At 39.5% G+C, this 11,432-nt stretch overlaps 1 protein-coding gene across 3 annotated transcripts in view; it reads right to left on the reverse strand.

The window, feature by feature from the left end:
* Fam210a (family with sequence similarity 210 member A) overlaps positions 1-11,432 on the reverse strand; it is a 41,107-nt gene that overhangs the window by 28,341 nt on the left and 1,334 nt on the right. The window contains exon 2 of one of the 3 annotated variants that reach the window (XM_038329214.1): positions 10,654-10,876. The exons of the other annotated variants lie outside the window; for them this stretch is intronic. The gene's annotated coding sequence lies outside the window, so the exon portion shown is untranslated. The remainder of the gene's footprint in view (positions 1-10,653; positions 10,877-11,432) is intronic. 3 annotated transcript variants of the gene reach the window in all.

The raw sequence follows: 11,432 nt of genomic DNA on the forward strand, positions 1-11,432 counted from the left end.
ATATTCTCAAATATACAAAAGTCTTTAATACTGCAGAAGGTCTGAATATTTGTGTCCCTTGCATAGGAAATGTTACCTTGAAAGGTATTAGGATATGGGTCTTAAAAGTGATTGGTCAAAAGATCAGAGACCTCAAAATTGGAATAAGCACCCTTGTAAAAGAGATCCCATAGACTTTATCAGCCTTTACCATGTAGATTTAAATGGAAAAGATGGCTATCTAGGAACCATGTGCAGGACCCACCCAAATATAACTGTCTGCATCTTCATCTTGAACTACCATCTTCAGAGAACTGTGAAAAAAATCAATTTCCATTGCTTCTAAACTATCTACCTAATGGTATTTCATTACAGTAGTTTTAATTCACAAAGATAACACAGTCTCAAGAAAATTATCTCCATAGAAGAAATGAAACAAACTAGTAACTTTGAAACACCAGCATTAAAAAGCTGACAGCAGTATGTTTGCTGGGAAAGCAGGTGGTACAGAGGACTTGGACCATATAAGTCAACCTCTGGGCACTTCATCTTGGTGCTATTGGCTTTCTCTAGCTCTCCCTTTCACTGCTATAGAGTCTAGAAATGTGAATAGTCAAAATATTCAAGTCTTAATGACTTGATCCTATTCTTATTCCTACTGGCAAACTTAAACTGCAGTTATAAGAAAACCTCTTTCCCCACAGAACAACTTTAGACTCTACAGGAGCTTTTCCCCTCTTTTTTTAAATTTTACCTTCTTAATGTTAAGATCATCAACTTTCTTTCTTCTGTGCAATTTTAACTTCTGCTGTACTTGTATATGTATAGAACATATGTGGAAATAAGAAAAATAACTTAAGAATGTCACTGTTGGTAGCATTTTATTCACAATTTCATGATATATTCCTTTTTATGCCTCTTCCTGACCAATGCTCTAATGCCATTTATCTTCAAAGCACATCTTAAACTACAATTAATACCAACATCACCCTATGTGTGATGTATGTATATAATCTGAATATTTCTGAAGATATAAATTAGCACAAACACATCATTGGTTCCTGAAAACAGCACTTGGGTGATGTCCTAGTTAGGGTCCTCACTATTGCTGTGATGAAACCTCACGACTAAAAGCAAGTTGGGAAGGAAAGGGTTATTTGGCTTTTATACTTCAACATCATCGTCTATAAATGAAGAAAATCAGGACAGGAACTCAAGCAGGGCTGAAACCAAGAGACAGGAGCTGATGCAGAGGTCATGGACTGCTGTGGGACAATGGTCTTGCACTTGTCAATTACACTGTATTGCTTTAATAAAAAAGCTGTCATCCAGACACAGAGCAAGCAAGATGAGAACGCCTTGTTGATAAAAGATACCAAGCCACATGGCTAACACAGATAAGAATTATGGGTTATGTAAGTTATAAGAGTTAATAAGAAGCCTGAACTAATAGGCCAACCAGGTTATAATTAATGTAGACAGACCTCTGTATATTTCTTTGGATTGAATGGCTGCAGGACCAGGCAGGACAGAAACTGTCAACAAATGGCAACGTGGACAACTACATCCATATAAAACCTGAGAGAGCTTGGGAAGTAACTCTAGACGCAAAAGAACACAGTTAAGCACAGTTTCTTGGTATCAGCATTTTCTTGGGTGGCTATGTTTGTTAGAGGCAAGCATGTCTCATTTAAGAAAGGCTTCCTGACTCAGCTTTAGCTGCAAAAACCTTGCAGCCCTTTTAAAAGGCCCCACCACAAAACAAATGGTGTTCATGAATAGCTGACAGCATGCTTCTTGGTGGTGACAGGGACCTTGAAACTCCATAGAGTTCTGGCAATAAACATGGCTCCTCTGGCCAGTACCTCCATCATGAGGCTAGACTCTCAGAAAGCTAAGGAATGGGTGGATCCAGCCGCCAAAGCCACAGCTTTAATCTTAGCCATATCACTTAGCAAATTAAAGATTCATGTGGTCAGAAAAAGAGAAATATACAGTTAAGATAGATTCAGATAAAAACAACTTTAAATGGTTTACATTGTGTTAAAAATATATGTAGGCTTGGGAAAGAAGAGAAAAAGGATAAAGTCCTTTTTTAAAAAAAGAGACAGTAGTTGGGTGTAGTGCCTCCCAACACCTGGGAGGCAGAGGCAGGCAGATCTCTGTGAGTTCAGGGACAACCTGATCTACAGAGTTCCAGAACAGCCAAAGATATGCAGAGAAACCCTGTCTTACAAAAACAAAAATGCAAAATAAAAATAAAAGAAATAGAGTTTAAAATAAAGCTACGTAAAAATGGAAGATACACAGAGAGTCTGGATACCATATGTTATTGTGTTGTCTTTGAATTGTTTGAATGCTGAGGAAGGAGCAACAGATGCCAAAAGACATTTAATTATAAATGCTACTAGATTAACCCAACATCAATATTTTGAAAAGCCCTTACTTCAAAATTTAAGTCAAAAGATATGTTACTTTGGAGAAAAGGTTTTTCGTTTCTTTCCACAGGAAATGAGAGGCTGTGAATTAATTCCGGGTTAAGAAAAATCAGGTTTGATCAAGGAAGATCCCCTGAGAAATCTCTGATAGGAGCAGATGGCACAGATGTCTGAGTTCTACATCCAGAACAGTTTCAAGACTGCTGGCTGAGAAGATCAAGCCTCACAGAATACTCCAGTCAGGACTTGATCATAATTTTAAATCTTCTTTAGGTTCCCATAAGATTATCAGCACCCCTAATCAGCAGGAAGTAGCCTGGGAAGCTATGCCTACATTCTCAAGAAATGAATTATGGATATTTATATTTGTTTAGAGTATTAGTTACAAGTTGTTATGGATAATGGTCTGGAAAAAAAGCTAAACAAGGAGATTAGATTCAGAGTTCTTGTTTTGGAAAAAAAGGGGGGAGAGTGTTGTGGGACAATGGTCTTGTACCCTGTCACTTGTATTGTTTTAATAAAACGCTGATTGGCCAATAGCCAGGCAGGAAGTATAGGAGGGGCAACCAGGCAGGAAGTAGAGGTGGGGCAATGAGAACAGAAGTTCTGGGAAAAGGAAACAGTCTGCAGTCATCACCCAGACCAAGAGGAAGCAAGATGAGAATGCCTCGCTGATACCAAGCCATGTGACTAACACAGACAGAATTATGGATTAATGTAAGATATAAGAGTTAGTAAATAAGTCTGAGCTAATAGGCCAAAGAGTTTATCATTAATATAGATCTTTGTGTATTTCTTCGGTACCAGGTGGGACAGAAACTACTGTCAACAATGGAGGAGTGCTACTTACTGGCTTGTTCAACCTGTTTTCTTATAAGAATCTAAGACCACCAGCCTAGGGATGGCACCACCCACTGTGGACTAGGCCCTTCCCCAACAATCACTAATTACAAAAATGCCCAACAGGCTTGCCTAGAGCTGGATCTTATGGAGTCATTTCCTCAATGGAGTCTCCCTCCACTCTGAGGACTAGCTGTGTCAGTTGATAAACTAACCAGCAGAGGTGAGAATGACAGAGGAGCAGATGGCACATCAGGCCAAAGCAGCAGCCCTACTTTCCTGTGCTGACACTCAAAGGGAATTAGGTCTGTTGTCCTTTCTCTACCTACTGTACCAGAGCCCTCTGCTGCTTTAGTGGTCAGTAGCAGCAAAGAACCACAGAACATCTAGCAAGCATCTCCTATTGCCTAGCATTACCCCCGTAAACTTCACTCTTGTAACCCATCAAGGGGTACGGACCAGAATGTCTTATTTTCTGTTTTACCTCTCAAGTACTTACAATATACCAAAGCAAAATAGTCATAAAATTGTCCTGTGTCTATTTAATCTAAATTAAAAAACATTCATTCCTGGATGGAGAAAGCACATAAGTCTCAGTCAGTTACAAGATTCATGAGGCTCCTCACTAAGATAGACTTGGGTATAATTGTTTCTTTGGTCTGTCTTCAGGTACTGCTTATGTCTCACTAGGAAAAGTCATGAAACTAAACTAAATGAATGTGTGTGTGTGTGTGTGTGTGTGTGTGTTTTATTGACCAAGCACTTAACAGTACACAGAGCTGTAACCCTTTAGCACGAAGAACAAATTAGTATAAATACGGCCACCGCCTTCAAGTAATTTATAATTTAGTTGTGAAAAGGTAAATATTCCAAGATTTGAGAAAGACTCATCAAGTATGAGTCATAAGCCTACTGGATATTAAAGAGGAAAACAAAAACAATAAAAACAAAAACCAGAAGATGCGGTGAACTCTAGTGATCAGGAGATATTTACCCAGGATACATTTGAAAGGCTAACTCAGACATAATGAAGAGAAAGAAGGATGGTTATTCTAGGTGTAGGCAGAAGTGGCAGGTGAAACAATACAGAGGATCAATATGTAAAGATCTTTTTCAAGGTGTTATTTTTGGTTCATGGCTGTAGAATCTGTCCATAGGTTCTGCAATGATTTTGAGACCATGGAGTCACAGCAGTAAGAGTGTATGAAAGTGTCTACCTATGACAGACAGGAAGCAAAGAAAGAGGGGCATGGAGACTAGGTACAACCTTCAAAGGCTTTCTCACAATGACCTACTTTCTTACTGGAGGTTCCCACCATCTTTCCAAAACAGCACCACCTGCTGGGCATCAAGCACTCAGAACCTGAACCTGTGGAGGGCATTTCACAGTTCAACTTTAACAAAGGGCAATGAGAAAGCTAGCATTGCAGTTTAGAATTGCAATGTACTTAAGGAATTACAGATTTTTAATTTTTAGGAAACAAACTGATATTATGGATACTATGTTAAAGGCAGTACTTATATATAGAAATGGCAGAATGGGGAAAGTGAACTTGGTAGTTCTTGAAACTAGATTTTATTTGTACAGAACTGTCCTAAACAATTATCTAACCTTTGATAACCAATTATTTTTGACCTTTGAGTTTTGTACACAGGAATCTTCTGACAACAAAACAAAATGACTTTAATTTAGAATTCTATAAGCAGAATTTCTGTATTAATGAGTATTTTATAGCACTTAATACTAAGTTGCTCAGCTCCATCTACTGAAACAGAGCTTCAGAATATGGAGAAGATTGACGCCAAGCATATGGGGCTGTTTTAAGGAAAGCAAGGCTGTGTGAAGATTATCACCATGGCTCTAATACCTACATAGTTACATTACATCATCATCATCTTTGGTTCAAGATTTAAAGGCCAATACCAAATCTCAAGTAGGTAAATTCCAGGTCATATAATCACTAATAAGATCTAGTACACTTTTTTGGGTGTGTATGAGTATGTGTGTTTGCATCCTTCTGTGGCTGAATACTTAGACAAAAGCTTCACATGAACAACTCAGAGCAGCTGTTAGTGCTTTCTGCAGCAATGGCAACATTCTACACGCACTATGTCCAAGGCAGGTGCTCTCACAGACAGGTACTCAGCACTTGGAGTCTAACTAGTATGACTTAAGTACCCCAAAATTTCAGCTTTAAAGACAATAGTCACAGACTTCTGAAGCTACTGTAGACAGGAAAACTTCAGAGAATAACTAAAAACCAAATCAGATACTATGTTAACTGAACTACTTCACTCATCAGTGCAATGGATTCTATCAGTTGCCTACTCAGAATACTTTTAGAAGCCCCATTTAGGTAGTTTTATTAACTTTTTCTTAGCCTCAGTATTGAAATCTGATTAAAACTCCACCTGAAAGATGGCTGCTAAAGGCACTTGCAGCTAAGCCTGATGGCCTGATTTGGTCTCTGGAAGTGCAAGGAGAGAAACTTGCAAATTATGTTTTGACTTTCATATTCATTCACTGGCTCACATGCACACATGCAAGGGCACATATACTCGTACCCACAAAATGTGGGGAGAAGTAACAGTCGATAGGTTTTGATGCCTGTTAGCAGTTCAGAGTGGGCTTATGACAGAACAGTTTAAGGAATGGAGGGGAGGTATTTCCTACGCATACTGTGGAGACTACAGAAAGCTTGGCAGCTCTCCAGTGTCTAAGCCAACCTACCATGGGCAAGGCAGGGCTAGAGCTCTGGAACAAGAGTTTCCTTAGCCGGGCGGTGGTGGCGCACGCCTTTAATCCCAGCACTCGGGAGGCAGAGGCAGGCGGATCTCTGTGAGTTCGAGACCAGCCTGGTCTACAAGAGCTAGTTCCAGGACAGGCTCCAAAGCTACAGAGAAACCCTGTCTCGAAAAACCAAAAAAAAAAAAAAAAAAAAGAGTTTCCTTGCCTTTTAAACTTCGTTACTGTCTTTTTCCTTTACTGTTAGAGCCAACTTAAGTCCATTTCTGCTACCTGAAGCGGAAAGTAATGTATTGGTAAAGCCAGGTGTGCAGAGCTATCATTTATTACTCTGAGGCACTCCAAATACACAAAACTGCCATCTGTTTGGTTTTCCTCCTCACACTGCTGAACTGTTTGGGCAACATTTATGGTATGACGTCTTTTACACATGAACTGTCTAAGGAGCATTTTTGAGTAAGATTAATGCTGCCTGCTGCCTGATTTTTCAGTTTCATCAGTGCTTATAGAACTGTTTTAGCTTATACTAGCCCAACTATGTGGCAGATATATTGTGGAGAAAAAGCAAAATACAAAATCCTTAGAAATCTACTATCCAAAGTTTAAAAGAAAAGGTGCATAGGTCAGACAAAGACCTTTTTTGAATGACAGACTAAAGAACAATTAAAAACCATATACTACTGAGTCTTTTGATAATATAAAGGTTAACCAATTTGTATGAAAATCAGCAGGGGCCAGGACACTAGAATATATCTAAAAAATTGTTTGGTAGGTTCATGAAAAAAATTTTAGGTAGTAGTAGGGCAAAAGAGTTACCTAAAGTAGGAATGGTATTTCAGAAGCTAGAAATCAATACAGGTTTTTGCTATATCATTTATGTTAAGAATTATTTTGAAAAAAAGGGGGGGAAGGATCAGAATTGAAGATTCTACTTTGCCCCAAATACTCTAGTGCCTTAATTTCTTGACCTCTTATCTTAAAGATCTCACCCTATAAACACACTTCAGCCACCCCACTTTATAAACACTTCATACATTTCTACTGGTAATTATCAGTAGCTATACTCCACCATGAACTCCTTCATGACCACAATATCCTACACGTCTGCCACTTCTTCTAGACTGCCACTGCAAAGTCTTTCTCACATGGAGTCCCACCTTCAGTTACCTTTCTGAGAAAGGATGGAAAGCAAGGGAACTACAGTGACATGGGGGAAAGCCTGGGAGACAGAGGAGGACACACTGCTGGGGCTTATCTGTTTCGACTACTGAGAAGGGAGGAAAAAGAGAATGAAGAATGTATGCTGCCAGTCAGTTTTCCTTCTCCATTATACAGTCAAGGATCCCAGCAAGAGAATGGTCCACAGAGGACCAGCCTTCCCAGCTCAATGCAACTAAGACAACCAGCTGCTGCAGAGCCAAAGGCCCACCTCCCAGGTGATTCTAGATCCTGTCAAGCTGACAACAAGAGCCATCATGGCTCCCTTATTAGGAATATAATTCTGGGTACAAAGCTTTTATCTCTCTTTCTCTTTCTCCCTTTCTTTTCCTGGCCATTCTGATGGCAGGATTGTTTCAGCTTGTCTGACTGGATTCCCGTTCCCCTTTCTCTTTTCAGTCTACCTTTAATTGGCACTTCCTGGCAGTTCCTTCATTCTCTGAAAGGCTCTGGAGTTTAAGAGTATTGTTTTGTTCCTAATTACCTGTTAGCATACTGTCCTAGTGGAGGGATCCATCAGCTGTAGTTGTTTCTGCAGATGCAGTCTATGTGAGAGTGGTACTGGGATTGGGCTATGTCCTGAGCATACATGTGGACGGTTTAGCTACTGAACTATACTGTTAGTGCACCTCAATCCTACTGTAAATCAGTTCTACTTGAATACAGAAAACTCCTAAATTTGAAAGAATAGGGATTAAAATACCTAATCATGGACTGCACCCCAGATAAGTCCCAATAAGCATAAGAAACATGAAAATCAAAGCAATGTGAGTTGTTCAGAAAATAATTCATTCTACAGTAGTGAATTCTATTGCAAGAGAGGTATGTGGAATCTCAACTCAACAGAATGATTGTAAGAATGTTCAATAAAGTCAAAGATGACATGAGTAAACTGAATGATTTCAAAGAAAATTAAATAATCAGCTGAACAAAATAAGACAGTATAGGATACAAAAGGGAAATCCAATAAAGAAATAGAAACCCTGGGGCTGGAGAGATGGCTGCATAAGGCCTGGAGTTCATATACCCAGAATCTATGTAAAAATGCTAGGTGGGCATGGTGGGCCACCTGGAATTCCAGCCTGGAAGGAAGGGGGGGGGGGGGGGCCCTCAGAGCAGCTGCCTAGCCAGATGCGCGCAGGTGAGAGCTGGGTTTGAGTGGGACGACGCCTCAATGAAAATGGCCAAGAGTAGTCGACGATGATTCCCACATGCTCGCTCATGTGCATGTCACTCACACACAATGCAAACATGTATATACGTAGGCATAACCAACACACACACACACACGTATGCACGAAAATGGGGGAAACACATAAAAAATAGAAATTTTAGAAAACTCAACATCAAAAAATTCAATGGAAATTCTCACTAATAAAACAGATCAAATGGAAGACAGAACACTGGGTCCTGGAAGCAAGGTAGATGAATTAAAACAGGCAAAAATACAAGAACATGTGAGATCTATGGGACAACATCAAAAAGCCACGGTGGAAGGACAAGAACCAACACCCAGTGATGTCCACAAGGCCACACTCATACTCAATACACAATCACAGACATCCACATAACACATGTAGATGCCTCCACTAAGATATTTTAAAAAAGAAAAAACAGCAAATATTGCTGTTTGTAGAAAAGGGAATCTTTATACACTGCTGATGAGAATGTAAAGCAATTTAGTAAATATAGAAAAAACTAAAACCAGAACTGCCATATTGATTCAGTGATCCCACTCCTGGCAATATACACGAAAATTCAAACCAGTATACTACATGTTTATTGCGTCACTACTCACAACAGCCAACTTTTGTACATTAACAGGTAAACGGTGGAGGAAATGAAACACATATACAAAATAGTTTCATTTAGCCATAAAGAATGAGACCATGGTGGTGGCGCTGGGGAGACTGTCAGTAGGTTAAGAGTTTGCCTGCATTTGTGAAGATCTGAGTTAGACTTGCCAGGACTCATGCGAAAGCTGGGCCTAGGGTGCCCGTCTCTAATCCCAGTGCCCCTACAGTGAGATGGGAGAACACAGGAGAATCCCCCAAAGCTACTGGTACAACGAAGAGACCATGACTCCAAACAAGAAAGGCAGGATGGACAGTGAAGGTTGTATTCTGACTTTCATACTCCTGCCTGCACTCACATACACACCACAAATACATTCACTGCGCATGTGTGAGCATGCACACACGTATGAAATACTGTCATTTGCCTGGAAATGGTACAACTGAAGATCAATATGTTAAGTAAAAAAACCTGACCAAACAAGAAAAGTATTGTTTTCTCTCATATGTGGATCCCAGTTTTTACAGATGAAAGTATTTACATATGTAAATGAGTGTGTGTGACATGAAGTAGGAGTATCTTAGAAAAGGAAGGGGACAAGTAGGAGGGGAAGAAAGTGAAGGATTTAAAGACAGTAAATATGGTCAGATATATACTTTTTTTTTCGAGGCAGGGTTTCCCTGTAGTTTCTAGAGCCTGTCCTGGAACTAGCTCTTGTAGACCAGGCTGGCCTCGAACTCAGAGATCTGCCTGCCTCTGCCTCCCGAGTGCTGGGATTAAAGGCGTGCGCCACCACCGCCTGGCTCAAATATATACTTATAAAGTATTTATGAAATCCATCATAATGACAATGACTTTACATATAAATATATGTATGTGTGTACATACACATATGTATGTATGTTTGTATGTATGTTTGGCTTTTCAAGACAGGGTTTCTCTTTGTAACAGAGTCCTGGCTGTCCTGGAACTCACTTTGTAAACCAGGCTGGCCTTGAGCTCATAGAGATCTGCCTGCCTCTGCCTCCAGAGTGCTATGGTTAAAGGTGTGTACTACCATGCCCATCTAATAAAAATAATTTTTACAGTCACCCCCATAAACACTCAGTACAAAATCCACAGGGGAGATACATAAAACAAACAGAAAAGTCAGACACAAGCTTGAAACATTTATAACTCTAAGTTAAAATAGTGGTTTTTCTTGATAATAATCACCTTAACAGTCAACAGGTAACTACATCTACAAAACACCAAGATTATTATCTAATTAAATATTAGGTACTATAGCCTGAGTTGACATATTAGTCATCACTCATAGATTCTATTAAATATTCCTTTTAACCCTAGAAAAATCCTTTTTAAAAGAATATTTTATTTTCTGCTTTGAAGAGATGTCAACTTTCAGCACAGCATACAGAACTGTCACTTTTTGGAGAGACTATTTAGAGAAACTAAACAAAACTCTACATTTTCTGTCCCACTGAACAAGATCACTCTTAAGACGTTCCAACATCTTCAAGATCATTAAGAAGCTCCAACATCTTATCTACATGTTAGAAACAATGTTTCAAACACTATATTCAATTTAAAAACAGAAACCACACATTAAAAGTGCACCTCGGAAAGATATATTCTTACCTTCTTACAAATGGTTTCAAACAAATTCTGTTGCACTTAAACATAAGATAAACATTTTCCTTCTTGGCGCTTCAGTCATCCATTAAGCAGGTACTATGTAGCAGGTGTTGTTTAATGACCCCGAGGTAAGTCACTGAGGAACATGATGGCTCCAGTCTGGGCGGAACTCATAATCTGGCAAGGAAACACCCTTAGCCAGCTGTTTTCTCTCCAAACGTGACAACTGGAGTGTTAAAAGTTGTGAAAAGAGTTTTGAAAATCTGTGTGTTGGGCAACTTTCAGTTTTGAGTGTGACCTTCTTAGGACACCCTGTCTGATTATTGGCATAGAGGTCCTGGGTCCAAATCCTGGTGTCATTTCCTAGACTGACCTTGGCAAAGAAGCTTAATCCTCATCTGTACAACAAAATAACCCTAACTACCCGACTGGGTTACACAGGGAAATGAGCAAGGAATGTGTGAAACAGCAGGAAATATGAAATTATCAGCTATTATTTCATCCCAGTTTCCAGAAAACCAGACAGCACTCAGACAAAGATGGGGATAAAGGGACCGCTCAGGACATTTTCTTCTGTCACAGATAGCTCCTGCCCACTTTAGTATTTCAAGACTCCTTTCTCCATCAAGTCATTTTATGTGCGTCAAAGTCTACAAAGAGGTCAAGTTTGCGTATCCCCTTCATAACATCAACTCATTATGGGAATCGTATAAACATGGAGTTCAGAGGCTTTAAGTCCATTAAGAGAAAACTTTAAAACCTGTGTGGTCGGTGTCTGCCTG

The sequence above is a fragment of the Arvicola amphibius genome, chromosome 5, assembly GCF_903992535.2.
Source record: "Arvicola amphibius chromosome 5, mArvAmp1.2, whole genome shotgun sequence".
NCBI classification, from domain to species: Eukaryota; Metazoa; Chordata; class Mammalia; order Rodentia; family Cricetidae; genus Arvicola; species Arvicola amphibius.